Below are 26,648 nucleotides of genomic sequence, written 5' to 3'. Positions count from 1 at the left end.
AATCATTTGGAGGAGAGAAAGGAGCTGGCTTTTCCCTGGGCTGCATCAGTGAATTCAATTTCTATTGAAGAGAGACTAGTATTTTAAAAACCACTGTGTGTGGAGCTTCAAGTCTTTTTCGTCTTTTGGTGAGAAATGATTTAATAATGAACTTACAACAGCAGGGCCTCCAGCCAGCCCCCTGGAGCCTTAGAAGAGGGAAAGGGTGGTGTGGAGGGGCCAGGAGCTGGCAGGCTCCATCCTGTTCTCTTCCTGCTCAGGCCCAGGTTTTGTGACTGAGGTTACCCCAGAACAACTTGGTTCACACGTGTGTAGAGTCTGAGTGATAATTTTCCTCCCTCACAAGATTGCCAGGTGCCTCTAATTAATGGTTGTGAATTCCTTAGATGGGGTTGTTATTAGATGGAAAGGGGCTAATTGTACTGGTCACAATAGTTAACCTCTTCCAGAAAGAAGTGTGTGTGTGTGTGTGTGTGTGTGTTGTGCACCCATGCACACAAACATGGCTTGGTTCTTTCTGCAAATGAAGCAGAAAAGCTTGAGAATCATGGAAATTCTTTGGCATCAAGACACAAAGAAATACCACATTGTTTTCACTAAGATATTTTTGCCAAGCAAAGGACCAACGTTTATCTGATTCTTTCTAAGTCTGCCATCAGTGCTACTTGCTTTACTAGCTTGAGCACATATAACTCTCAACATTCTTGAGTCTTAACTGTGATTATTCTCCTTAGCTTCCAGATGGAGAAACCAAACAGTGCATTTAAGAGAATCATACAAGGCCCCACCCATGCCAGCAACAACTGAGGGTCTTTCACAATCAGAAGGTCCCGACAGAAGCTGAGCGCTAAGCAGGGCAACTGGAAGAAGAGTAAGTGGCAGGCAAGAGGAAGCCCTCATGCAAGGATCTGGACAACTTTGCCAGGCTCTTCCACCAGGCCCATGGCTCTGGGCAGCTGGAAAACCTTTTCCTTTTCCTTCTGCTCCAATCTTGGCTCTGCCTTCTGTTTTCTTTGGTCCCTCTCTTGTACTACAAACAATATCTCTGTTCTATCCTCCTGTAACTCAAGCTCCGGATCATAAAATTGCCTTCACCTCCTCAGAGGCAACCCTAGTAAGACATACCTGTGTTGGTCACCTGCCATGTGCTGGGTGGCCCTGGACAGCTGACAGAATGAAGATAAATGGCATCACAGTCTGGAGAGGGAATGAGACATGAAACCCCCAAATCAAAACAGCATGGTTAGTATAATAATAATAATAACAATTTTGTAGGGTTTCCTATGTGCCAGGCCTTGGATTAAGCGCTGGAAACAATCCTATTAAATAGATACCATTATTATGTCCACTTTGCAGGTGAGAAAATTAAGGCACACAGAGGTTAGATCTCTCTCTGAAGGTCTGACAGGTAGTGAATAGCAGAGCAGGGATTTGAACAAAGGCACTGAGTCTCCAGAGCTGATGCCATTAGCCGCTGTGCTGTACTGCACCTATAGAGACTAGTGTAGATGTATGTATACATTATAAAGGGAGCCCAGATAAAGGACATAAATTCCTTCCTAAATAGAGTGGTTCACAGGAAGCAACAGAGAAAAGGGACTAATAAGGGAAAAAGAAAGATCATGTGTCCAGAATAGTAAAGACACAGATCAGGCACTGGGTCCCAGTTTTTATCTTTATATCCTGTATCTAAGGTTGCCTAACAAATCACTCCAGAGCTCAGTGGTTTAAAACAACAATAAATATTTACTGTCTCTCATGGTTTCTGTTTGTCAGGAAGTTAAGAGTAGCTTGGTTGGGTGGTTTGTGTGTCCAGGCTCTCTCATGAAGTTGCACTTCTATGTCAGCTAGGGCTGTCATCACCCAATGTGAGTCACTCATATGGGATGGTTAGTTGGTGCTGGCTGTTGGCTGGAAGTCTGAGTTCTTCTCCATGTGGTTCTTTTCACAGGGCTGCTTGAGTGTCTTCACAACATGGTAGCTGGCTTCTTCCAGAGCAAGGATCCAAGAGACCCAAGGAAAAAGTCAGGCAGTGTGATGGTGGCTCAGCAGGAGGAGGTGAAAGCAGGGCTGATAGGGAAGCCAGGAAATGGGACTGGCAGTGAGGGGCAATGTAGGTCTCTTGATAACTAAAACACAGTGACAAGCTCCCTGAAGGCTTGACATCACTTAGATTATTGGCTAGATCCATATTCTGATCTATAAATCATATGGAAACAGAACTTATTCAACCAGTTCTCCTGCTTCTGGGTTGGATGTCTGCCTGTTGACCACATGTTGAAAGAAGCTACCAACAAAATTTTCAGTGGAAGAATTTGAATGCTTCTTTATTCCTCCTACTTCAGTGATTTGTACATACTAAGGGTACTCGTAAATGGGAATAGCAAAATCACTGATGAATAAATGGCTACTCAATGATAAGTCAAAATATGTTATTGGGCACTAACATGATTTTAATAGACTCAATAGTTTATGGCATCTTTCTGTGTGCTGGGCCAGATACCATGCTAGATACTGGGGGAAAGCTTAAAAAGACATGGCCCCTGTTCCTATGGTGCTTGTGAGACACAGATATTAATCAAATAACAATACAGATAAATATATATAAACCTAGATAAGTACCATAAAAAAGGAAAGAACATAGGATTGGGAGATTTAAAACAGTAAACATTAAGGAAGTGGTGCTGGATTTGAGGTCTGAGAGATGAATAGTGAAAAAAATGGGAAGAAGGGAATTCCAGGCAGAGGGAACAGCAGGCAAAAAAATGTGTTTGCAGAACTTAAGGGACATTAGTGTGACTGAAACAGAGAGAGTAAAGGGAAGTAGGGGGGTAAAATGAGGGTGGAAAAATCATGGGCCAGATCATGCAGGACCTTCTAGCCCTGTCAAAGATGTTGGCCATTATCCTAAGCAGTGGGCAGCCACTGAAATGATTTAAGTAATACAGTGCCATGGCCAGATTTGTGCTTTGAAAATATCATTGTCTGCAAATGGAGACTAGATTAGAAGGGGCAAGACTAGAGGAAGGAAGACCAGTTAGGAGGCTATGACCAGAAGAGAGGTGTTGGTGGTTTGTGCCAGGATGTTGGTAGTGAGGTTAGTGGAAGGAGGTGGAGTTGAGCTAAGTCATCATGACCTGGAAGGTGAAAGCAAGCCATGTGAGGGCAAGACAGGAGATTGGGAAGTCAGAATGGAGTCAAAGAGATAAGAGGAAGAGGAAGATGGGTGAAATCCAGTTTGGGTACAGTTAAGTCTTAGACTGCAGAAGGAGGCTATGTAGGGACTGGGGTGTTTGAGCAGTGGACTTTGTTGTTAAGAGGCATTGGCCATTGCTATGTTGGGTTCTGATGTGTGAAGCTGTAAGTGATAAATCTGTGATGATCAATATTACTATTCTATCAAGTGCTCCCTGAGATCTTCCTTGAGTACAGCACATTTTTCCTGTTGTATTTTTTTTACTGCACAGTTTATAAAACAGGACAGATTGTTTCAAAAGTAAGTTTTTAGGTAGGAGCTTTAAGAGTGGCCAGTCCACACCATGGGGTCAATAATTCCATCCTTACCAAAAGGGGGAAAATGTAACAAATAAGGTATCAGTGGCTGAGAGAGTTCAAATAGTCGAGAGGCTACTCTGGAGGTCACTCTTATGCAAGCTTCAGTTAGATATTGCTAGGTACCATAACTTGCCAAACCAAGACCATTGCAACTAATCCTAAAGAACACCTAGGGCAATATATAAGATCCTACAAAGATTCCATGCATTAGAATAACTTTCTAGAAACCTACAACCTCCACATGGGTCCCTGGACCAGATAAGTCCTGAAATGCAGAGGGCCAGTCTCTCTAGAACATCAACTAGTTCCATCCCCCTAACCCATATTATCGACAGCCTCTTGCAAAATGAAAAAGTTAGAATGGGCATAGCCCAAAAACCCCTAAAGAGTGGGAAAAAGATCAAAGGTTATAGTGGAGTTGTACAGAGAAGGTAGGGATTAACAAACAAGTATGATTGCTGAATCATTACACTAATATTTCTTTTAGTCTCTAGTATCTTACAGCAGCTAGGAGTAAAAACCTAAAATTGTGGAATTGTAATCCATAGCAAACTCTGAAATCTGTTCTACAACAAATTGTTGCAATGTGTTTTGACATTTATTGCTTTTATATATGTATGCTATTTTTGACAAAAAAAAAAAGAAAAATTTATTTCTTGTAGCCACCAGTGTTTTGGAGTGGCCAGAAGGAAAAATCTGAAATTGTGGAAGGGTAACCCATAACAAACTCTGAAATCTGTCCTATAACTACTTGTTGAAGTGTACTTTGAAAATCATAGTTTTTCTTTCTTTTCTTTGTGTGTATGTTATATTTAACAATAAAAACAGTTTTTAAAAAAAGAGTGGCCTGTCCTCAAGAGTGACCCTTAGACTGCACCTCTGAAATTATAACTGGATTTTAATTTAAAAAAATATAGTTGGGGGCAGTGTGATGGTGGCTCAGCAGGTAGAATTCTCACCTGCCATAACGGAGACCCAGTTTCAATTCCTGGTGCCTGCCCATACAAAAAAAAAATAATATATATATATATATAGATAGATAGATAGATAGATAGATACATACATACATATATACATACATACATACATAAATAAGAGGACCCAAGACCAATGGAATGGACTGGAAAGTCTAGAGACAGAAACAGATGCACATAGGAATTTATTATAAAGGGGGCATCACAAACCAGTGTGGGAAAAGATGGATTGATTAATTCCAAATTTGATTAAAAAAATTCAAATGAAAAAAAGTGAAATCTTAAAACACTATTACAGGAAAATATGGGGGAATTCTTGGGTAACCTTGGAGTGAGAAAGGCCTTTTTAACTATGACTCAAGTCCCAGAATCCAAAAAAGAAAAGGATGATCTATTTATATTAAAATCAGATTAAAATCTCTGCATAGCAAAAAAATGCAATAAACAAAGTAAAAGACAAATGATAAACTAGAAGAAAAGTTGCCACCCACATTACAGATAATGTACAAATCTCCCTGGAAAAATCAATGAGAAGAACAATAACCTAATAGAAAAATGGGAAAAGAATATAAACTAGTTCACAGAAACATAAATACAAATGGCTCTTAAAGTTATGAAAAGATGTTCAGCTGCACTCATAATATGAGAAATATAAAATAAAACTGTGCTAAGAAACTCTTTCTTTTTTCTATGATATATTTTTGTGTATCATACACACACACACACACACACACACACACACACACTCCTACCAACTGCCTACTGGCAAAACTGTGGGGAACAGGTATACTCATACCTTAATTGTGGGAGGATAAATTGGTATAACGCTCTATGGTAAACATTTAAGCAATTTTCATCAAAATTACAAGTGCATAATCTATTTAACCCATTCTGTTTTACCCAGCCCTTCAATTTTTGGACTGTATCCTATAGAAATACTTGTCACCTTGGGAAATGATGTACATGCAAGTCTTCTCATTACAGTATTATTTGAACTATGCAAGATAGGGCACAACCCTAAGATGTCCAACAATAGAGGACTGACTAAATAAATTGTATCACATTCATTTAATAAAATACTATGCAACTGGAAAAATGAATGGGGAGATCTTTATGCAATTATAGGTCAAGATCGCCAAGATAGACTTTATTAAGTGACTATGAGCAGAACATAATATACTCTTTCCTATCATAGGGTATAGAACTGATATCTATACTCACAGTTGCTTGCACATTCAGAAAGAAATTAGGAAACATAAATCAAGAAATATCAATAGTTTATTGAGTCTACGTTATGCATTTTTTCACATCTCAACATCTGTGAAATAAGAATGTGTCTTCCTATCAAATGATATTTTAGAATGACAATTAATCACATTATTTTCTTTCTTGGTGGTACATTAAATAATGGCTCATCTTCAAATTGAAGGGGTCTTAGATTTGATGGAATATAACATGTGACAATGGTTAGTTATGGTGAAGGGAGACTTGGCAAAAGGGTGAGGAGGTGTTCCATTTTTATGCTTTTTAATGGATTTTGTTTTAGCCATGCAAATTTACCCCCTACTCAAACACTGAATATATGATAACAATAATGAAAATAAGATGGTAGGAACTAACATGTGTCATATATATTAGTCACAAATATGACATTTATATATATGACATATATATGTTCCTGCTATCTACACCCACTAGCAATGGTCTAAGACAGCCAGTTCTACGTTATTAAAATGGGACACAAACTAACCCACTCCTTGGACCATGCTTTTGATGACCACACAAAAGCTGTGTGCTGTGTTGACTTGTGACCACTTGGATATTTATCAGCTCTTCAGACTCACATCTGATTTGGCCAGTAGATAAGAATTAATATTCTTCTAGATGAGACTAGCAACTTTGGTTTGATAGCCAGGAAGACATTGTCTCATCACAAAGCCCTATGAGCGGTGGAGGTACACTTTTATGGCTTCTATGATGATCTCATGGACATTTCCCGAACTTTCAAAGAAAAAAACAGCACTTGAGCAAACACACAACTGAACCAGGATCTTGCTTTCACTTTCTTCTCTTCTCAAAAGAAAATGGGCTCCTAATTAGATAGCTTTTTTTCTTTTTGGCATTTATTTTAGTGATGAGAGCAATTGCTTCTCCTTCCCTCCTCCCTACTCCCACACACCTTTATGAGCCTCTTCTGGGTTAAATGTAGTTTCTAGGGAGGAAATTGACAAGAATCAGGGCAAAAGATGTCATAAGAAGAGCCAGATGCATAGCATCCTGACTTGTGTTCCAAAGAAGTCTTTTTAAATGAAAAATAGAACTGGGGTTAGAAATCCTAGTGGGTCTTTCTTTCTGTGAGTGGCAAGGTACATAATTTTGTGAAGACTCTAGTTTAGGTTCAAGAGACCCAGGTTCTAGTTCTAGGTTCTTCACTATACAGCCAGGCAATCAGTTAGTGACTCTTTCCCTCAGTTTTCTTATCTGAAAAGTGGATGTAATAGTATCAATTCTGCTTTCCTCAAAAGGACTGTAATAAGAATAGATGAGATAGTGTTTGGGAAGACACTTAAGCCTAAGTCTATCCAAAGTGCTGCAGTTAGAGGTAAGGTTTTATTTTTTGCCATCCTTTAAAGGGGAGACTAGTCATGTCTCAGCTAGAGATCCCTCTTTCTCAACTGCTCTGTTGGACTATGACAATTGGGAGCAGGAAGGGGTCAAGCCAAAATGACTGAACTAACCTTCACCAAGTACTTTTACATGCTTTATGTTACACCATCTTCCCAACAGTTCTGTGAGGCAGGTATCAAGAATATTATCCCTAGGTCACTGATGAAGAAGCTGAAATTGTGAGCTGAACTGGGAGTTGAAGCCAGATTTCTCTACCTCCAAAATCGGTTCTCCTTCCACCATACTGTTGTGCTTCCTTTCTTCTCTATACCAAACCTACCTCAGGAACATGTCACAGAAACCACAGAAATCTAGGGCTTGGTCTCTTCTGGTGATCAGAGGTAGAAAGAAGGGACAGGAGAGACATGGAAACATTCTACTTCTAACACAGGCTGTTAAGATGTGTACCAGGACATATGGTGTCATGGAAATGAAACCACTTATGTCATTGCAGAAACCCAACCTAACAACAATGTATTCAGGTTAGGTGGTGCAACAATGCCCTAGTCACCTAAAATTTTGCCTTAGGGAAGTGTGGCCTTGGTAAATGGTGATCAAGAGTCACAGTATATCTGTTGACACACAAAATAAAATGTTGGCCAATGTATGGAAACATAGTTCTAGTTGATCTTAAATGCCTTCAGGCAGATTGTGTTCTATTCTAACCATAGAAGTCATCCTTAATAACCATGTCATGCAAAATTGTATCAATGAAAAGGAACTTTCAAGGGAATGAAACTCAGTTCCATAAAGCAGATGTCTCTACTGAAGAACCAAATAATCATTTCCAGCTGCTGGTGTTTAAGGTTAGGCCAGAGATAGGCAAACAGTCCTTGGGCCAATTATAGCCCCTGTCTATTTTTGTAAATAAAGTTTTATTGGAACACAGTTATGCATATTTGTTAATATATTGTTTGCTTTCATGCTACAATGGCAAAGTTGAGTGGTTGCGGCAGAGACCATATGACCCACAAATCTGAACATGTTTACTATCTAGCCTTTACAGAAAAAGCTTGCTGATTTCTGCTCTAGACAATGAACGTTCAGATGAGCAGCCAAAAGCCCTGACCATGTCTTCTGCTGATGAGACACAGGAAGAGAAGGACCAATAGGAATCTCTAGATAAATAAGCCCAGAGATATACTTCAAGGGGACTAATTCCAGTCGGAACAGTAGAACAGGTTTAGCATGACCTATCCCTTACATTCTGGGCCTGTAGGCAGAGATGGCTGATTGAAGGAAACTGCAAGCCTGTAGTCATATCTGAAGCTCAATTTATTACAGGGGTTAAGGGGATGGGAAGTGTTATGAGAAAGTCTTTTGGGATATATGAGAGAAGAAGGAAAGAGCTATATGCAATTGTTGATATATGGCTGGACTGGAACAGTGAACCTGGGTCAAATCCAAGTGGGGCAACCACCAGGACAAGAAGGCAAGGTAAAGGGGAAAACACACCCCAAGAACATTGCCAGGCTCCTCACCATTGGGTATGGAATTTTCCAGATCAGAATCAGAATCCAAAGTCAGGGTCCTTGTGTATGAATAAAGACCACCGAGGAAAAGGTAGCAATTCTATTTCAAATGCTGGGTTGGTGTAGAGAGGCTGAGGTTATGGCAACAATGTAAGATATGTTGGATTAGAGATTCCATGCACTTATAACATAATAACTCTCCTATGAAAATTATTGTAGTGTGGGCTCACAGGAGTTCCAGAATTCCCATGTTGTTATGTAAAAAAAAAAAAAAGCCTAGGGAAAAATGTGTGTAACTTTGGTCTACATAGTAACCACTGCAGTTACAAATATAGGAAAGGATTACCAATGGTGAACACAGAATTGCTTAAGAGCAGAGCTGGCTGCATAATTTGTGTGCCACATTCTGTTCAGTAAGAACTGAGCACCCACAAACAAACACAAGGGCAGGGCAATAGAAGATAGTCACATGGTGCAAGCTAAAAAAGTGGACCAAGGAAGATCTTAATTGAATAGGGCTTGGAAGTTTCTCTTTGAAAGTAGAGCTCTAATCTCAATTGTCCTCACCACAGGTCAATTTCATAACCTGTACTCCCTTTAGAATCTGGGGCTCTGAATAAATGAGAAACAATGTGTGTGCAGTAAAATGAAATCCTAAATAAACTGTTATGATGACAATCAATCTACTTTGTCTTTAACATTTGCCTGAGATGGTTGAACATGATTACATACCTGTGAGTGCTGTACTTTGTAACAAGTGCTGAGGGTAGAAAGATGAATGAGCACAGCCACTTCCTTTTGGAGCCTTCTCACTTAATGGGGGAAACAAAAGCACAAACAGAGAATTTTGATATAATTTAGTAAGGGCCAGAGTGCTCAGAGAGCACAGAGGAAAATCACAGTAGTTCAGCCCAGGATGTCATGGAAGCTTCCAGAAGGAGAGGACACGTGGTTTCACAATGGGATCAGTAATGGGATAGTCAGTGAGACAGGAGGAGAACCAGGGGACATGGAGACAAAGGAAATGGAGAGATTCAAGAAGCAGTGAAAAGGCAACTGTGTCAAATACAAAAGATAAGGATAAAAAAGTTTCCATGGAATTTGGAAACATCAAGGTCATTGGTGACTTTAATGATAGCATGTTTCAGGGGAGTGAGGGAGGGAGAGGCAAGAGTCAGTGTTGAGGACTGAATGAAATTGAGGAAGCACATGGAAATCACTGCCCTCCCCCTTCATGTAGGACATGACTCCAGGGGTGTAAATCTCCCTGGTAACATGGGGCAGAAATCCTAGGATGAGCTGGGACCCAACATCAAGAGATTGCTAAAACCTTCTTGACAAAAAGGGGGAAGAGAGAAATGAGACAAAATACAGTGTCAGTGGCTGAGAGATTTCAAACAGAGTTGAGAGGTTATCCTGGAGATTATTCTTATGCACTGTATAGGTACACCCTTTTTAGTTTCTGGTGTATTGGAGTGACTACAGAGAAGTACCTGAAACTGTAGAGCAGTGTTCCAGTAGCCATGTTTCTTGAAGATGACTGTATAATGATATAGCTTTTACAATGTGACTGTGAATATAAAAACCTTGTGTCTGTTGCTCCTTTTATCTAGGATATGGACAGATGAGTAAAAAACATGGATAAAAATAAACTAATAATAGGAGGAACAAAGGTTAAAACAAATTGAGCAGATGGAAATACTAGTGGTCAATGAGAGGGAAGGGTAAGGGGTATAATATGTAATGAGTTTTCTTTTTTATTTCTTTGGCTGGAGTGATGCGAATGTTAAAAAAAAAAGATGATCTGAAGGGTCATAACTTAGAAGAGCAATGGACAGTGGTTGGAAGAGGTTAAAGGGAGGGGTGTGTATGTGTTTGTGCATTTTTATTGAATTTTTTTTACTTTGAATTGGAAGGATTTTTATCAAGTCTATGGGCTGAGGAGAAAAAGAGTAGAAAGGATGCAATAATAGCAAAGACAGGGGACTGATAGGACTCTAAGGGAGAGGGTGGCCTTGTAAAAGAAGGCTGACCCAATCTTTTGAGACCAGGGGTGGGGCTGATAAGGAGTAGGTATCATGGAGTTAAGTTAGTAGGTGGGAAATAGTGGTGGTGGTGGCGGGGCAGCCTCTGTGATCTAATTTCTCAGTTTACTGGAGGCATCATCATCCTCAAAGAGTCAAGGCTGTGGAGGCTGGAGAAGAGGCCTGAGGGCCAAGAGGCCCGAGGAAGGTGCACAAGCATGCCTGAAAGGTCCCTGGGGGGAACGGGAGAGGTGCTGAACAGGGACCAGCTACATGGGAGCTAGAGCTTGCTGGGGTCCCACCCACCCATGGTATGGAGGGGTGCCACTTTGTGTGTTATCTTCTCTGCCAAGGTCTTCCTTATGACAAATAGCTCTGCTTTTTTTGGTCGTAAGTTTGACTTTGCTATCATTGAGAATATTGGTGAAGTGAAGTGCATTCTAATATCCCCAACAGCAATACACTTTGCCATTTTCCACTCACTGGTTGGTCTTGGTTTGTTCTAGCTTTATAGGGAAATATCTTGCAAACAGTAGTCATATTTTTGAGTGAGATTTGGTATTTTTAATCATAATTTAGAAGGAGAAAAAGTGCATTACAGTAATTAGGATGGGAAGAATAATGGAATTTCAGTGGTAGGTGGTTAGTTGGAGGAAATAGTTCCAAAGATGCAACTGTTCCATTACTTTTCCTCCAGGAGACCAGATGGCCAAGACTGGAAAGTGTTACCTAAGGGTTTTCACTGTGAAATTGAATAACACGCACTTTCTACTGAAACTTAATTTCTTTCTGGTTAGTGGATAGCCTGCATATAGCAGCAATTAGGTACAAAATTCCATCAAGTTAAGCAGGTGAATATTGCTTATACTTTTTAACCATACTTGTCTCTAAAAATTCTCATAAATAATCTAGCATTTTATCTCAAGCGCTGTTTTATAGATATATTATAAAGCATAGCACAGGCTCATGAAGGCCTATAAAGTAGAGATGGATATTTTAAGGGTAATAAAAGGGACATCATGTTCCTAACATTCAGGTTAAGAAAAATGACATTACTCTATTCTATGAACTGCCCTGTGCCTCTTCTGCTTTGTATTTTTCATCCCTTTCCCACAGAGCTAATCATATTCCTGAAACAATTTTGCTAACAGATCTCACTTTTATTCTATCCCTCTCTCTATATGTGATTTATTTTTGTGTATTTACTTATGTGTGTGTAATTTTGCCAGTTTTGCTCTTTTTTAAATGGAAATATACTGGAAGTATTTTGTGACCAGTTTTTCTTCCCCAGTACTTACACTTAAGACTCATCCATGATGATTAAGGTAATTCATTTATTCATTTCCATTGCCTTTAATATTCCATTGAATCACAATATCTCCATGTAGTTATCTGTTCTTCCATTGCAATGTTTGGTATATATGTGCACATTTCTCTAGGTTATAAATATAGTAGTGGACTCTCATTGTCATAGGATATGTATGTTTCCAAATAGAGTAAGTGATGCTAAACTCTGCCCTGACTGACTCATATGTGATCATAGCTTGCTTCCAATCCCCTGGTGCCAAAAAAGAAAAAAGAAAAGTGCAATGAATAACTTCATATATGACCTTTTAGGAACTCATAGGTAAGTTGACCATATATTTTATATTCAGGAAGCTTCAAAGAGTAAAAGTATGGACTTCCGGAGAAGATGGCGGCTTAGTAAGACGCGCGGGTCTTAGTTCCTCCTCCAGAAAAACAACTAAAGAAACAGAAACAATACGAAACAGCTCCCGGAGTCACGACAGAGACCAAAAAGACAGCGTACCCCATTCTGGAACAGCTGAACAGGCAGGGAGAATCTGCTGCGGTGAGATACCCAAGGGGCGCGCGGTTTCCCGGCCAGGGCGGCTGGCGACTGGGGTCCCCTCCACGCACGTGGCTCCCTGGTCTGACTGGGAACATTGGATAGCGGGGCCCTCCCGTCACGCTTGGCGTTTCGGGCCAGCTGGGCAATTGGGACCGGCACTCTCCCAAGCCGCGGCGGCCAGCGACCCCCACCTCCACGCGCGGTTTCCCGGGCCGACTGCCGTGCAGACAGACGAGCGCCATGAGCGCCACCTACTGGGCAGGAAAAGAAAAACAGAGCCCAGAGATTTCACAGAAAAAGCTTTCAACCAGCTGGGTCCCACACCCAGGGAAATCTGATCAAATGCCCAGACACCAGCAGAAAATAATGGATGACGCTCGGAAAATTGAAGATATGGCCCAGTCAAAGGAACAAACCAATAGTTCAAATGAGATACAGGAGCTGAGACAACTAATGCTGAATATACGAACAGAAATGGAAAAATTCTTCAAAAACCAAATCAATAAATTGAGGGAGGACATGAAGAAGACATGGGCTGAACAAAAAGAAGAAATAGAAAATCTGAAAAAACAAATCACAGAACTTATGGGAGTGAAGGACAAAGAAGAAAAAATGGAAAAAACAATGGATACCTACAATGGTAGATCTAAAGAGACAGAAGCTACAATTAGTGAACTGGAGGATGGAACATCTGAATCCCAAAAAGAAAGAGAAACTATAGGGAAAAGAATGGAAAAACTTGAGCAGGGGATCAGGGAACTGAATGACAATATGAAGCGCACAAATATACGTGTCGTGGGTGTCCCAGAAGGAGAAGAGAAGGGAAAAGGAGGAGAAAAACTAATGGAAGAAATTATCACTGAAAATTTCCCAACTCTTATGAAAGACCTAAATTTGCAGATCCAAGAAGTGCAGCGCACCCCAAAGAGAATAGACCCAAATAGGCGTTCTCCAAGACACTAGTTAGAATGTCAGAGGTCAAAGAGAAAGAGAGGATCTTGAAAGCAGCAAGAGAAAAACAATCTGTCACATACAAGGGAAACCCATAAGACTATGTGTAGATTTCTCAGCAGAAACCATGGAAGCTAGAAGACAGTGGGATGATATATTTAAATTACTAAAAGAGAAAAACTGCCAACCAAGACTTCTATATCCAGCAAAATTGTCCTTCAAAAATGAAGGAGAAATTAAAACATTTATAGACAAAAAGTCACTGAGAGAATTTGTGACCAAGAGACCAGCTCTGCAAGAAATACTAAAGGGAGCACTAGAGTCAGATACGAAAAGACAGAAGAGAGAGGTATGGAGTAAAGTGTAGAAAGAAGGAAAATCAGATATGATATATATAATACAAAAGCCAAAATGGTAGAGGAAAATATTATCCAAACAGTAATAATACTAAAAGTTAATGGACTGAATTTCCCAATCAAAAGACATAGAATGGCAGAATGGATTACGACCCAGCAATACCACTGCTAGGTATCTACTCAAAGGACTTAAGGGCAAAGATACAGATGGACATTTGCACACCAGTGTTTAGAGCAGCATTATCTACAATTGCAAAGAGATGGAAACAGCCAAAATGTTCATCAACAGACGAGTGGGTAAACAAACTGTGGCGTATACCTACGATGGAATATTATGCAGCTTTAAGACAGACTAAACTTATGAAGCATGTAATAACATGGATGGGCCTAGAGAACATTATGCTGAGTGAGTCTAGCCCAAAACTAAAGGACAAATACTGTAAGGTCCCACTGATGTGAACCGACATTCGAGAATCAGCTTGGAATATATCATTGGTAACAGAGACCAGCAGGAGTTAGAAACAGGGTAAGATAATGGGCAATTGGAGCTGAAGGGATACAGACTGTGCAACAGGACTAGATACAAAAACTCAAAAATGGACAGCACAATAATACCTAAGTGTAATGTAACTATGTTGGAACACTGAATGAAGCTGCACCTGAAATATGAAAAAAAAAAAAAAGAGTAAAAGTATGCTAAAATGATTACAACTGCAATAGTTTGGATTATATTTACATTGAATGGGTTTATTTCACTGGTGGACTGAGAAAATTTTTTCTTTTCCAAACCTGTTTGTTTCCAAAACTGAAATCTTTCATGGAATTAATTTTAAAAAAAGCATTCAAAATGTACATTAAACAAAATTTACCAAATTTCCTAGAAGCATAGTATGTGAGTCATAGCTGCACCACATGTTTATCATCACATGATGATGTCAGCTCCGTGTGGAATGTGTTACCTCTAGAACCAAAATGGCCAACTTACCAAACACTGCACTCCCTGTATTGTGGTAGGGGACTTATGATTTAGCAATTTGTCTTTTATTTTGGAGGAGATATTCTGCACACCCTCAACCACTAGACTTCTGCAAACTTTACTGAAGGGCAGGTCCCTAAAACTACATAATATAGTGTGCCAAGCCCTGGAGTAAATGTATATTACCAAGCCTCCAGCACCCTAGCCACCTTTTGCTCATCTTGTCTCATCAGCCCCTGTCATAGATATAGAGCAGGGGTTGGAAAATTTTTCTCTAAATGGTCATATATATTTTAGTACTTGTGTACAGTGTGTGTCATGGCTTCTCAATTCTGCTTTTGTAATGTAAAAATAGCTATAGACAATATGTAAATGAATGCATGGGGATGTGTTCCAATAAAACACAGGTGGTTGGACCATATTTGTCCCAGAGGCTGCAGCTTACCAGACCCTGATGTAGCGGATCAATATGATGCTCTGTGGGATATACAGATCCAATAGACATCTTACAACTTTATTAGGACAGGCAATGAGTTAATAGTTAACACAGTCCTGTGCATCCTATATAAATGCACACTCTTTTTGATTAATTAATTCCTTAAACTTTATTCCTTCTTTGTTTTCTGGTGCAGTTAATAAGCAAAACCTTTTTTACCCATACTTATATCCTTCTATTTATTGGATGTAATATCCTCTAAACTCTGTAAAACTCCATGCAGATCAAGCACCCTGAGCTGCCCTTGCAAACCAGCAAATGACGGGAGCAGACCCTGAAGAGGCCACAATGGCTTTGAGGAGCAGCCACTTCCAGCCCGAGGGAAATCCTGGCTCTCGCTAGAGAAGTGCTGTCTGCCTCTGTACAATCGAAGGGTGGGTAGAGGAGGTCAGTGTCCTTAGGGGCATTGATCTAGGTATCCTTATCCCCCATTTCAGGGCTACAAGGTTTCCTAGGGTCCTGAGCTACCTCCTTGCCTTTAGCTGAGCGTTTACATATCTTAGAAGCTCTGTGACTCCATCAAATCCTCAGTTTGCTCCTCAGCTGTGCCTGAACCAGATATAAGGGCTTCTTTGTAAACAACTACAGAGGTCACTGGCTCTTGCACTAAGCTTTTATTCATTTTTTTTCCTTTGTAATGATTATCAGCTTCTCTTTATCTCTTTGCAGTGTATCAGTGAAACATGAGTCTAACAGACAATTCTAATATAAGCATTTCTGCTCCATATGCCTGACTCATCACACTTGCAAGTGCATTCTCCTTTACCAAGATGTTTCCCTAAGTCACCACTGGTGATGTCTTATCAGTTTTCCTGTTACCTAGTGTCAGTGAATATCCATACCTCACTTATAAGACAGGGTGGCATCTTTTTTGTCCATTGGGGAGTGAGAAGCCAATCCCAAAGCAGTATCTTACCAGCTGTTTTCTTAGACAATTCCTAGCACCACTTGTGCATGTGTTAGTTTGAGCTTTCTGCAAAGCAGTAGAGGATACAGAATTAGATGTGCAAGAGATTCATTGAAGAACACGTCTATAAAGAATAAAGAGGAGGGAGTCAGAGGAATGAGAGCCCTCAGACACTTTTTGCAGGGTCTGACATTTGTGAAGGAGCAATTTATGACATCTCAATTGTGCAAATAAAAAAAATCGTGGTCCACAGAATAGAAGGGATTTGCACAAGGGCACCCATCCCAGAAGAGACCAAGCCAGGTTTCAGAGCTGTCTCTCACCAGCTCCAAATGTGACTTTTCTGTAGAGTTCTGCTCTGTTTTCTAAATTTCAGTTTTTCTGCTTGAATTTAACTCATTTGGCTAAAATAGGACTCACTGACTTTTTCTCCTCCCTTGTAAGACCTCTCTTAGTGGCTAATTGATCTTTCTGACCTTCATGCATCCAAACCTTCAAAATATTCTTAACAAACTTCTCCTCAGTTTTTTTGTCCAAAAAGTCACAAAGTCCTGTGGATTGTTTGTTTTTTAAATACAATTCAAATTTCTCCTTTTCTTTTTTACCTCATTATCACAGCCTCAGTCTTCATGGATTTATGATTATATTTTTAAACAACTCAACACTTCCCAACTGTTTCTAAAAATGCTAGATTTATTTTGATGATTAACATTCTTCCCTGTTTATCTCCTTCAGGATAACAACACAATCTCTAAAACAGCAAAATAGAGTAGAAAAGAATCAAAGACAACAGTTCAATTCTAGAGTATGAACTGGATGCTGGCCCCACCAACACAATGGGGACTGATGCAAGAGGACATAAGCAAACATGACAAACATACACTTTTTTTATTAATTAAAGAAAAAAAGAAATTAACACAACATTTAGAAATCATTCCATTCTACATATGCAATCAGTAATTCTTAACATCATCACATAGATGTATGATCATCATTTCTTAGTACATTTGCATCAATTTAGGAAAAGAACTAGCAAAACAACAAAAAAAGATATAGAATGTTAATATAGAGAAAAAATAAAAATAATAATAAAAAACAAAAGACACAAACAAACAAACAAAAAAACTATAGCTCAGATGCAGCTTCATTCAGTGTTTTAACATAATTACATTACAATTAGGTATTATTGTGCTGTCCATTTTTGACAAACATACACTTTTGCAATACTAATTCTCTTAAGAAAGTACCAGCCTCATTTTGGCAAAACACTTGGTTGGACCATTTCTTTAAAGAGAGTATATCTCATAATCTAATAAAAAGACTAACAAAGAGACTATTTCCTAGACATTCAATTTCTAATTGCCTTGACCCTTAATACTGAGTGTAAGGAGACTCCTCCTCATGAGAAAGTAGGAGTGGTTGAGATGAGGGTAAATGATGCACCTAGTGTCAGATAAATTCTGCTTGAAGCACCTGCCTTGTGGAATTGCCCTTTAGGGACTCAAGAATATAGGATTATGCAAAAATATATTTGAGCAGCTGTATCTGGGAATTTTTTCTCCTGCACATGTTAGCTTCAGTCATAAGAAATCTGTGGTACCCACTCCAGCAATTGTTTGAAACAGTTTATTTATCCATCTGAATTCTTGGGCAGCCAGAATATGTACAGCCTTGTACTAGAAGTTTTAAAGGAATCCCAAAACAATATGTTCATTGAATTGATAGGTTTGCTGACCAGCAACTCTTTATACTTTTTGTCAACATCAGTACTTTATAGTTCTGTGTGTTCTTCAACCATTGCCATAATCTGATTGGCAATAGCTATTATTCCCAGACAGTCATGGATTAGTTCCCCACAAAGAAAATGGGCTTGGTCATTAGAATTTTATTGCATTAATAGATGATATATAAAAATGACAGATACAATTTTTAATTTTTCTACTTTTATTGTTTCTATATAGCAGTGAAATAAATGGACTATTATTTTTCAGGATATTGTTTGAAATATACTTCTTTTACAATTATATTGTTATCTCTCTAGCTTAATTTGACAAGCATTGAAATGTTAAAGAACAGATCATTTTGTTGAAAACAGCTTTAGAAATACATTAAAAAAAAAAGAACAACATGATGTCTTTACCTGGTGTGCCAGATTTTCCCAGTATTAAAATGTAAAAGGTTCTTAAAATTGTTACATGAAGTTTTCTCACACTCACTAAAAATGGGTTAACTTCATTGTCTCCTCAATGCATTATTTTCCCCAAGAACTGAGAGGACAATTAAATTCAAATAAAAATCTAAGCACAATAAAAATCATCTTGATCATTGATTCTCTTTGCTCCGAATAAAAGACACTCTTTTTATTATTTGGGGAGGATTTCTGTATAGACTGTGAAATACATTTCTTCAGAGAGGGGAAAAATATAACACCTAATCTTTTCCTTGACTCTCTTTTCTTTTGCCTACACAGAGGACTTGCTACTTCTTTTATTTCATGAATTCTAAGTTGTTCTTTATTAGTTTTTACATTTGAAAATCTCTGAAATAAAATATAAAATCAAAGAGATCTTTTAGTTATATGTGGCAGAAACACACATTCCAAGTACTCTTATACTCTCTGAGACCCATGACTCTGGCAGTCTGCTTTCTCTTCCCTCTATACTTAGGAGTTGAGAAAACTGCTTGCAGAGAAAATGGTGCCTGTACAGAGGCAGCAGGCCTTACTGTCTAAAGGGCCCATGCTCGGCTGGGGCCCCACCACACTCTGCAGCTCAGCCACGGAGGAGCCAAATATACCCCACTGACCTGAGCAACTCACTTCTGCCTCCATCATAAAGCATGGATAGAGTCAGGGTTATTATGCGTGTTGAACAAGCACTAATGGATATCCCCTATTTTGTTTCCTACACTGGTATCTGTCTACTCTCTCTGTTTTCTCTGTCAGTCTGGCTAGAAGTTTAGCAAAGTTATTAACTTTCTGAAAAGACTAGCTTTTAGTTTTATTCATTTACACTATTGCTTTCTGTCTTCTTTGGTCCTTGTTTTGCTTAAATGTATCTTCTCTTTTTAAAAATTATATTCTATATTCTGCTTACTTTGCTCATCATTTGCTTTGTTTATTCTTCTCGTTTCTTAAGGTGAAGAAGCTAAGGTCATTGATGAGAAGTCTTTCTATTTTTCTGATACATTGTTTAGTGCTTTTAAAAATTCCACAAGAGACTCTTTGTGCTGCAAACCACTAATTTTGATGTGTTGTGTTTTCATTTTTGTTTACTTCAAAATACATTGTGCTTCTCACATCTTCTGTATTGTCAGTGATTTCTGTTTATTGACAGTTCTTGAGAGAATGTATTTGAAATATCTGACCATAATTTTGAATTGGTTCCTTTCTCCTTGTAGTACTATCAGTTTTGCCTCCGTATTTTGAAGCTCTTTTATATCCACAAATATTTAGATTTTTAGTCAAATACATTAAATGATTTAATATTATAGAATTTCTTTTTTATTTCTGGTAAAATTAGTTGCTCTGAAATCACTTTGATATTAATATCACTCCAGCTTTCTTTGAGTAGGACTAGCATGGTATATTTTCCCCACCCACTTCCCTTCAGTTTACATGCATTTTTAATTTTAAGGTACATTTTTATTAAAGAGCATATATGTGAATATTGATTTTTACCTAGTCTGACCACCTCTGCCTTTTGATTGGGATGTTTAGATAATTTATCTTTAATATGGTTACTGAAACTGTTAGGCTTGAATCTATCATATTGCTATTGGTCGCACCGGCCTTGTTCTCCTTGTCTTTTATTTTCAATAGTTTCTACTGTTATGTAGCTACTGTTATCTTTTGAAATGTCTAATCAAGTGTTTGTATCATTCACTATACTTTTCATTTTCACAATTTTCATATCTAGGAGTCTTATATGAGTCTTTTAATATCTTTCATCTTTCCATTTAACATGTACAATAATTGCAAAACAGATACTAACTTTATTCATATCCTTTTCAGCTAATCTAAAATCTATGCCCATTTTAGGACATTTAATCGATTATCATCCCTCATCTTTATGGGTTGTAATTTCTGCTTTTGTGTATGCCTGTTAACTTAGGATCAGCTGTCAGACATTGTGAATGTTACCTGGTTTGGATGATGGCTATTTTTGTGTTCATATCCATCTTTTTGAGCTTCCTGCTAGGATACAATTCATTTACTTGGAAATGATTTGATCCTTTCAGGTTTTAATTTTTATGGATTGCTTGACACTCCAGGGCTAATGATTTCTCACTACTCAGGCAAGGCCTTCCTTCTACTGTACTGCCTGCCTCATGAATGGTAAATGTCTTCCATCTGGCTTATGGGAACAGGTGCGATTTCTGGCTTGTGTGAGCACATGCACTGTTATTGCTAATGTTTTGGATTAGTTCTTTCCCCTGGCTCAGAAATCTTCTTCAAATGAATGTGCAGATCAGCTCTTTGTTGACTATTTGAGGATGATTCTCTGTGGCTCTTTGGTGTACTCTCCCTGTGCAGCTCTCTCTCCTCTGAAACCCTGCCCATCTGTTGTGGTATATCTGAGTATTCAGGTCTATCTCCTCAACTCAACATAGCTTGATTCTCCATCCCTGGACATCAGATAGGAAACTCTTTTAAGGCATTAAACTGGGGCAGTGTTAGGACTCACCCCATTTGTTTCTCTCCTGTCAGGAATTACTGTACTTGCTGCCTTATTGCCAATGTCTTGAAACCTGTTGTTCTACAAATATTGTCCAAGTTTGTTTGACAAGCTACAGGTGAGAGGGTAGATCTGGTTCCTATGACTTCTTCTTCTCTGAAAGCAGAAGACTTTCATGAAATTCTTGATTATCATTTTTCTAAGAGTTTAGCCTCTTTGGAACAAGCAAATGTTTAAATCTGTCTGACTTTCCCTCACATGTTGTTTTGTAGGTCCTCTCATTCATCTCTGATGAGCACCACTGGATTGAATTTCAAAGATGGTGACAGTGCCCTGTAGCTTCTGTGTGTTCCTTAGTACCTGCTGTTCTGAATTTCTCTTTAACTTCTGCACCCACTAGCTGTCCCCATGATCTCATAATTCTTGTATCCCTCATTCCCACAGTGTGATAGGCTTCTCTCTCAGTAATGAACCTATATCCAAAAATAGATTTTCTATTTGATTACTAGGTTGTACACTCTTGAATTGCCAAATAGAGCCTTCTCCCTTGGCACACAGGCCATTCCAACTTTGGCTTTGCATATTTCAGTAGGAAGTGGCATTTGGTTATCGTGGAGCACGTATTAGAGTAGTTACAGAGAAACTAAGGAAAATGAACAGGGCATCAGAGAAATGAGGAAACCATTAAGGCCACCAACATATTGTAATGGAATACCAAATACTGTTTCCATTAGTAACTCATAATGTAACTCTGGGTAATCAGTCAACATTCTGTGCCTTGATGTCCTAATTTATTTGTTACCTTTATAGACTCATAACGGTATTATGTTTATTCATATTTTTATAAATCTAAAGGAAAAATATAGTTTCTATTTGACAAAGTAATCTTTCATTTCAATGGAGAGTTTTAGAGATGATCCATAAATATTTGAACAAAATAAAGTGAAAGAGAGAGATCCTTCTAACCAGTAGACCAGAGTATCATGTTCCAATCAAATTCTGCTTGCAATTTGTTATTTGAAGTTCTACATTTTCTTTTGATTTCTAAAGCAAAAATGCTTTGCTGGATTTCAGTTGTCCTCCTGGATTGTATTGCCTCATTTTTCTAACTAAAGTGGATTAAGCCTTAATTCATCTCTGCGCTTTAAGAGTTAATAGCACAGCAACTTTTGTCCTGCCTATCAAAGCTGAGTCATTTATCAACTCAGTTGTAGGTACCAGTTTCCTAGTGACTTTTCAGGGGTCAGATATTGAAGTCAGCTCTTACTAAATGGAGAAAATGAGAGGAAGTGAAGAGTGAAATGTTAGATCAGGTCTTACATTTAAAAATATCTTTCACCAGGAAAAGTATCACCATCATGAAGATGATAGCAACCACAGGCATTTATGAAATGTCTAGAAAATTACTATGAAGCAACCCTAAGGTCAACAGAGAGCATTATAATGTGTCTGCTTGCCAGAGAAAGAAATGGTTAGCTGGAAATGGGAGACATCAGTATGTATGTATTATATATATTGATCAGATATCCTGCATGCAGTATTTTTTAAAGAATATGATTTAATTAAACCATTATTCAATTCCCTGCTATTTCCAAAGCAAACAAAATATTTTGATTAGATTATAAATGGAAGTTTATTATGTCTCCAAGACTAGTTTCAAATAGATCAAATTTAGGAGAGTTTTTACATGTATTTTCCTGTGTACAATACATGGGTTCCTTGGTATAATGAATTGTTTTTGTGTATTGGTGTCCTCTGTTGGTAGTGAAAGCACAATTTCTGCATTTGTTTTTATCTTTTTCATTTTTGTATTTGCTGTTATGATATGTATGTTATATACATGATATACTGATGATGAGCATGTGGTCGAAGACAAACCTCAAAAAAACCTTTGTATTTATGGAAACATTTGATGATTTATGATTTTTTTCATTAATTGCAATGACAAGTATGAGTAGGAGAATGAATTCATATAATAGCTATATTTAACAATTAATTACCTAATTATTTCTACCTCTGCTTTTCCAGAAATATTGAGTAGTCTAATTTTTAGACCAAGATAAATAAAGTATATTTAAAAAGTAATTTCCACAAGTTGTCTGATAGTTTTCAAAACCATTATTCTAAATACCCCTACTTGTTCTACTTTTGTTCTAATGGGAGAAAATATAGTAGAGGACCATATTTTTAACAGCATCATTGAGATATAGTTCACATATGTAAAATTCACTCAAAGCTTCAAAATCAGTGCCTTTTAGTACATTTGTAGATGTGCCCAGCCATTGCTACAGTCAATTTTAGAATATTTTCATCTCCCCCCAAATAAACCCTATATAGGCTCCCCAGGCAACCATTAATCTATTCTCTGTCTTTATATCCCCATTTTGGACATTTCATGGGAATGGAATTCTATAATATGTGATCTTTTATGCCTATTTTCTTTCACTTAATATAATGTGTCAGTACATTATTCCTTTTCATGGATGAATAATATTTCATTGTGTGGCTATATCCCATTTTGTTTATTTATATATATTGATCAGTTGATTGGACATCTGGACTGTTCACAACTTTTGTACTGTTAAGAATAATGTTTCTCTAAACATTTGTGTACATGTGTCTGTGTGGACATAAGTTTTCATTTCCCTTGGGTCTATCCCTAAGAATGGAATTGCTGGGTCATATACTAACTCTATGTTTAATCATTGGAGGATCTGTGGATTGTTTTCAAAGGGGCTGTGCCATTTTACTTTAATGCCAACATGATAAGTATTCTAATTTTTACATCTCTTTTCCAATGCTTATAGTTATCTGACTTTTTAAAATTCTAGCCATACCATTGAGTGTGAAGTGAAATCATCTTTTGGATTTAATCTGCTCTCTTCTGATGACTAATGATATCAAACATCCTTAGATGTGCTTATTTGGGCATATATATGCCTTTTTTTGGAAAAAGTCTATTACCTTTGCCAAATTTTAATTGGATTATTTGTGTTTTTAATTATTGAGATGTAGGAGTTGTTTATATATTTTGAATACAAATTCCTCACCATATATATATATATATATATATATGAACTTGCAAACATTTCCTTCCTATTCTGCATGTTGTCTTTTCACTTTCCTGAGGGCGAAGCACAAACATTTTTAACTTGGATGAAGGCCGATTTACCTATTTTCCCTTCTGTTCGTTCTTTTTGGTGTCATATCTATAAGTCATCTGCCAAATTCATGGTTACGAAAGTTTATGTCTATGTTTTACTCTAATAGTTTTTAGTTTGTTCTTATATTTAGTCTTTGATCCATTTACTTAATTTGTACATATAGTGTGATATAGGGGCCCGATTTCAGTCTTTCCCATGTACATACCCAGTTGCCTTAATGCCATTTCTTGAAGAAACTGTATGATCTTGGCACCTTTGTGCATAATCAGTTAACCGTGGGTATAAGGATTTATTTCTGGACTCTCATTTTCATTCCACTGATTCATATGCTTATCACATGCCAGTTTCACAGTGTTTTGGTTACCATTGCTTTGCAGACTGTTTTAAAATCGGGAAGTGTGACTTCTCCCACTTTGTTCTTTTCTTCAAGATTGTTTTAGCTATTCTGGGTCCATTACAATTCCATATGAATTCGATAATTAGTTAGTCTATTGCTACAAAGGATCAGCTGGATTCTGATATTTAATGGCATTTCATTTGTAGATCAATTTGAGGGAGTATTGCCATTTTAATGATGTTAAGGTTTCTGTCCATGAAATGGGGAGTTTTTTACAATCATCTGGAACTTTTAAAATTTATTTCAGCAACATTTTATAGTTTTAAGAGCAAAATTTTGTTCCTTTACTCCTACTTTGTTAAATTTATTCCTAAACATTTTATTCTTTTTGATGCTAATATAAAAGGAATTGCTTTCTTCATTTCATTTTTGGATTGTTCATTGCAAATGTATAAAAATACAATTGATCTTGTATACAGATCTTGCACCCTGCAACCTTGTTAATCTTGTTTATTATTTTGAATAGTTTTTTGGTGGATTTCTTAGGATTTTCTATATACAGAGTCAGTTTCATACAGAATAGAAATAAAGTCTTCATTTCCAGTCAGTTTCTCTTGCTTAAATAATTGCCCTAGCTAGAAACTCCAATGATGAATATAAATAGTGAAACAAATATCCCTGTCTTGTTCCTGATCAGAGGGGGAAATTATTCAATCTTTCAATATTAAGTATAATTTCAATTATGGATTTAGACAGAGGTCATTTATCATGTCAAGGGAGTTCTTCTTTATACCTCATATTTTTAGTGTCTTTATCATGAAAGTGTGTTAGATTTTGTCAAACGTTTTTTCTGGATCCATTGAGATGACCGTGTGATTTTTGTCTTTTATCCTATTGACATAATGTATTATATTAACTTTTTCAGATGTTAAAGACTAAACTTGTATTTTGGGTTAAATTCCACTTGTTTCTGGTGTGTAATTCATTGTAAGTATTTCTTGATTTGGTATACTAGTATTTAGTTGAGGATTTTGTGTCCAAATTCATGAGACTTTTTTCTTCATTCTTTAGATTATCTTTTATTATATAAGCACTGCTCCACAGCTTGTCTCCTGTGTCCTTGCCAATGAAACAATGGTAGATTAGTTTAATCTTGCACTTTGACACCACAGTCAACATTTTTCTATGATTCAAGGCTTTATATTTTGTCTGGCATTGTCCTCTTCCCACATACCCAAGTCAAAGACTTGTGGTCATCTCTCTAGCCTCTCACTCCCTCACTCCCCACAGCCTATCAGGGACCATTTTCCTACTTACTCTAGTTCAAACATTTGGAACCTGTTTCCTCTTTCTCACTGCCCCCACCTGACTCCTGGCTGGTGACCTCTTCCTGTGTCCTGCAGAACCAGCACAGCCAGGAGCCTGCTGCCAAGATGGCTACTGGCTCTCGAAGCTACTGCAGGCTGAGAAGAAGTGGCTGAAAGGCTGGTGCTGCCAGATGGATAAGAAAACAAGAGAACCACCTTTCTGAAGAAGTCTTAAGAAAAGCCCTCAGTGCTGTGGGCCGTGCCCAGCTACTGATGTCCCAGAATTCCACAGTTCTGGAGCCTCTGTGAGCAAAACATGAACCCCAATGCCAACCCCAATGCCAACCCAGGACCTGGCAGATTTCTGGGACCTGCTACACCTGTCCATCGAGGACATCAGCATGAAGTTTGATGAACTCTACTTCCTCAAGGCCAACACCTGGCAGCTGATGGAAACCCTGAGAAGAAAAAGGAAAAGAAGAATCCAACCCTCTCTGGTCCCAGAGAAGCCAGCCAAATTTAAGCCAGCAGTGAGCTGAGACAAGGCTTCAGATGTCTGGGACAAGCAGCACCAGAATGTGCACTAGAGACTTAAAGCAACCAAGCAGGCAGCTTCTGTGTGGCAGAACTCAGCCACACAAAGCACAGACAGCATTGAGATTAATTCCCTGAGGTCCAGACTTGGCTTTGAGAACACAAAGGAAGAAGGAAACAATCTCTAAGTCATTAAAAGAACACATAAAAAATTTTAACAAAAAAGTTTTGTTTTCTTGTGATGGCTTGATCTGATTTTGATGCAGGGTAATACAGATCTTGTAAAATGAGATGGGGAGTGGTCCCTCTTCTTATATTTTTTGGAAGACTTGGTGAAAATTTTATATTATTTTTTATTTATATGTTTGTTTGGTAGAATTTAGAGGTAAAACCTTCTGAG

At 38.0% G+C, this 26,648-nt stretch overlaps 1 pseudogene; it reads left to right on the top strand.

Moving 5' to 3' along the window:
• Positions 1–1,974: 1,974 nt before the first annotated feature.
• On the top strand, positions 1,975–26,436 carry LOC143651373 (disks large-associated protein 4 pseudogene; annotated as a pseudogene).
• The last annotated feature ends 212 nt before the right edge of the window (positions 26,437–26,648 follow it).

The sequence above is a fragment of the Tamandua tetradactyla genome, chromosome 12, assembly GCF_023851605.1.
Source record: "Tamandua tetradactyla isolate mTamTet1 chromosome 12, mTamTet1.pri, whole genome shotgun sequence".
NCBI lineage: Eukaryota > Metazoa > Chordata > Mammalia > Pilosa > Myrmecophagidae > Tamandua > Tamandua tetradactyla.
This window is presented reverse-complemented; position numbering and strand designations above follow the sequence as displayed.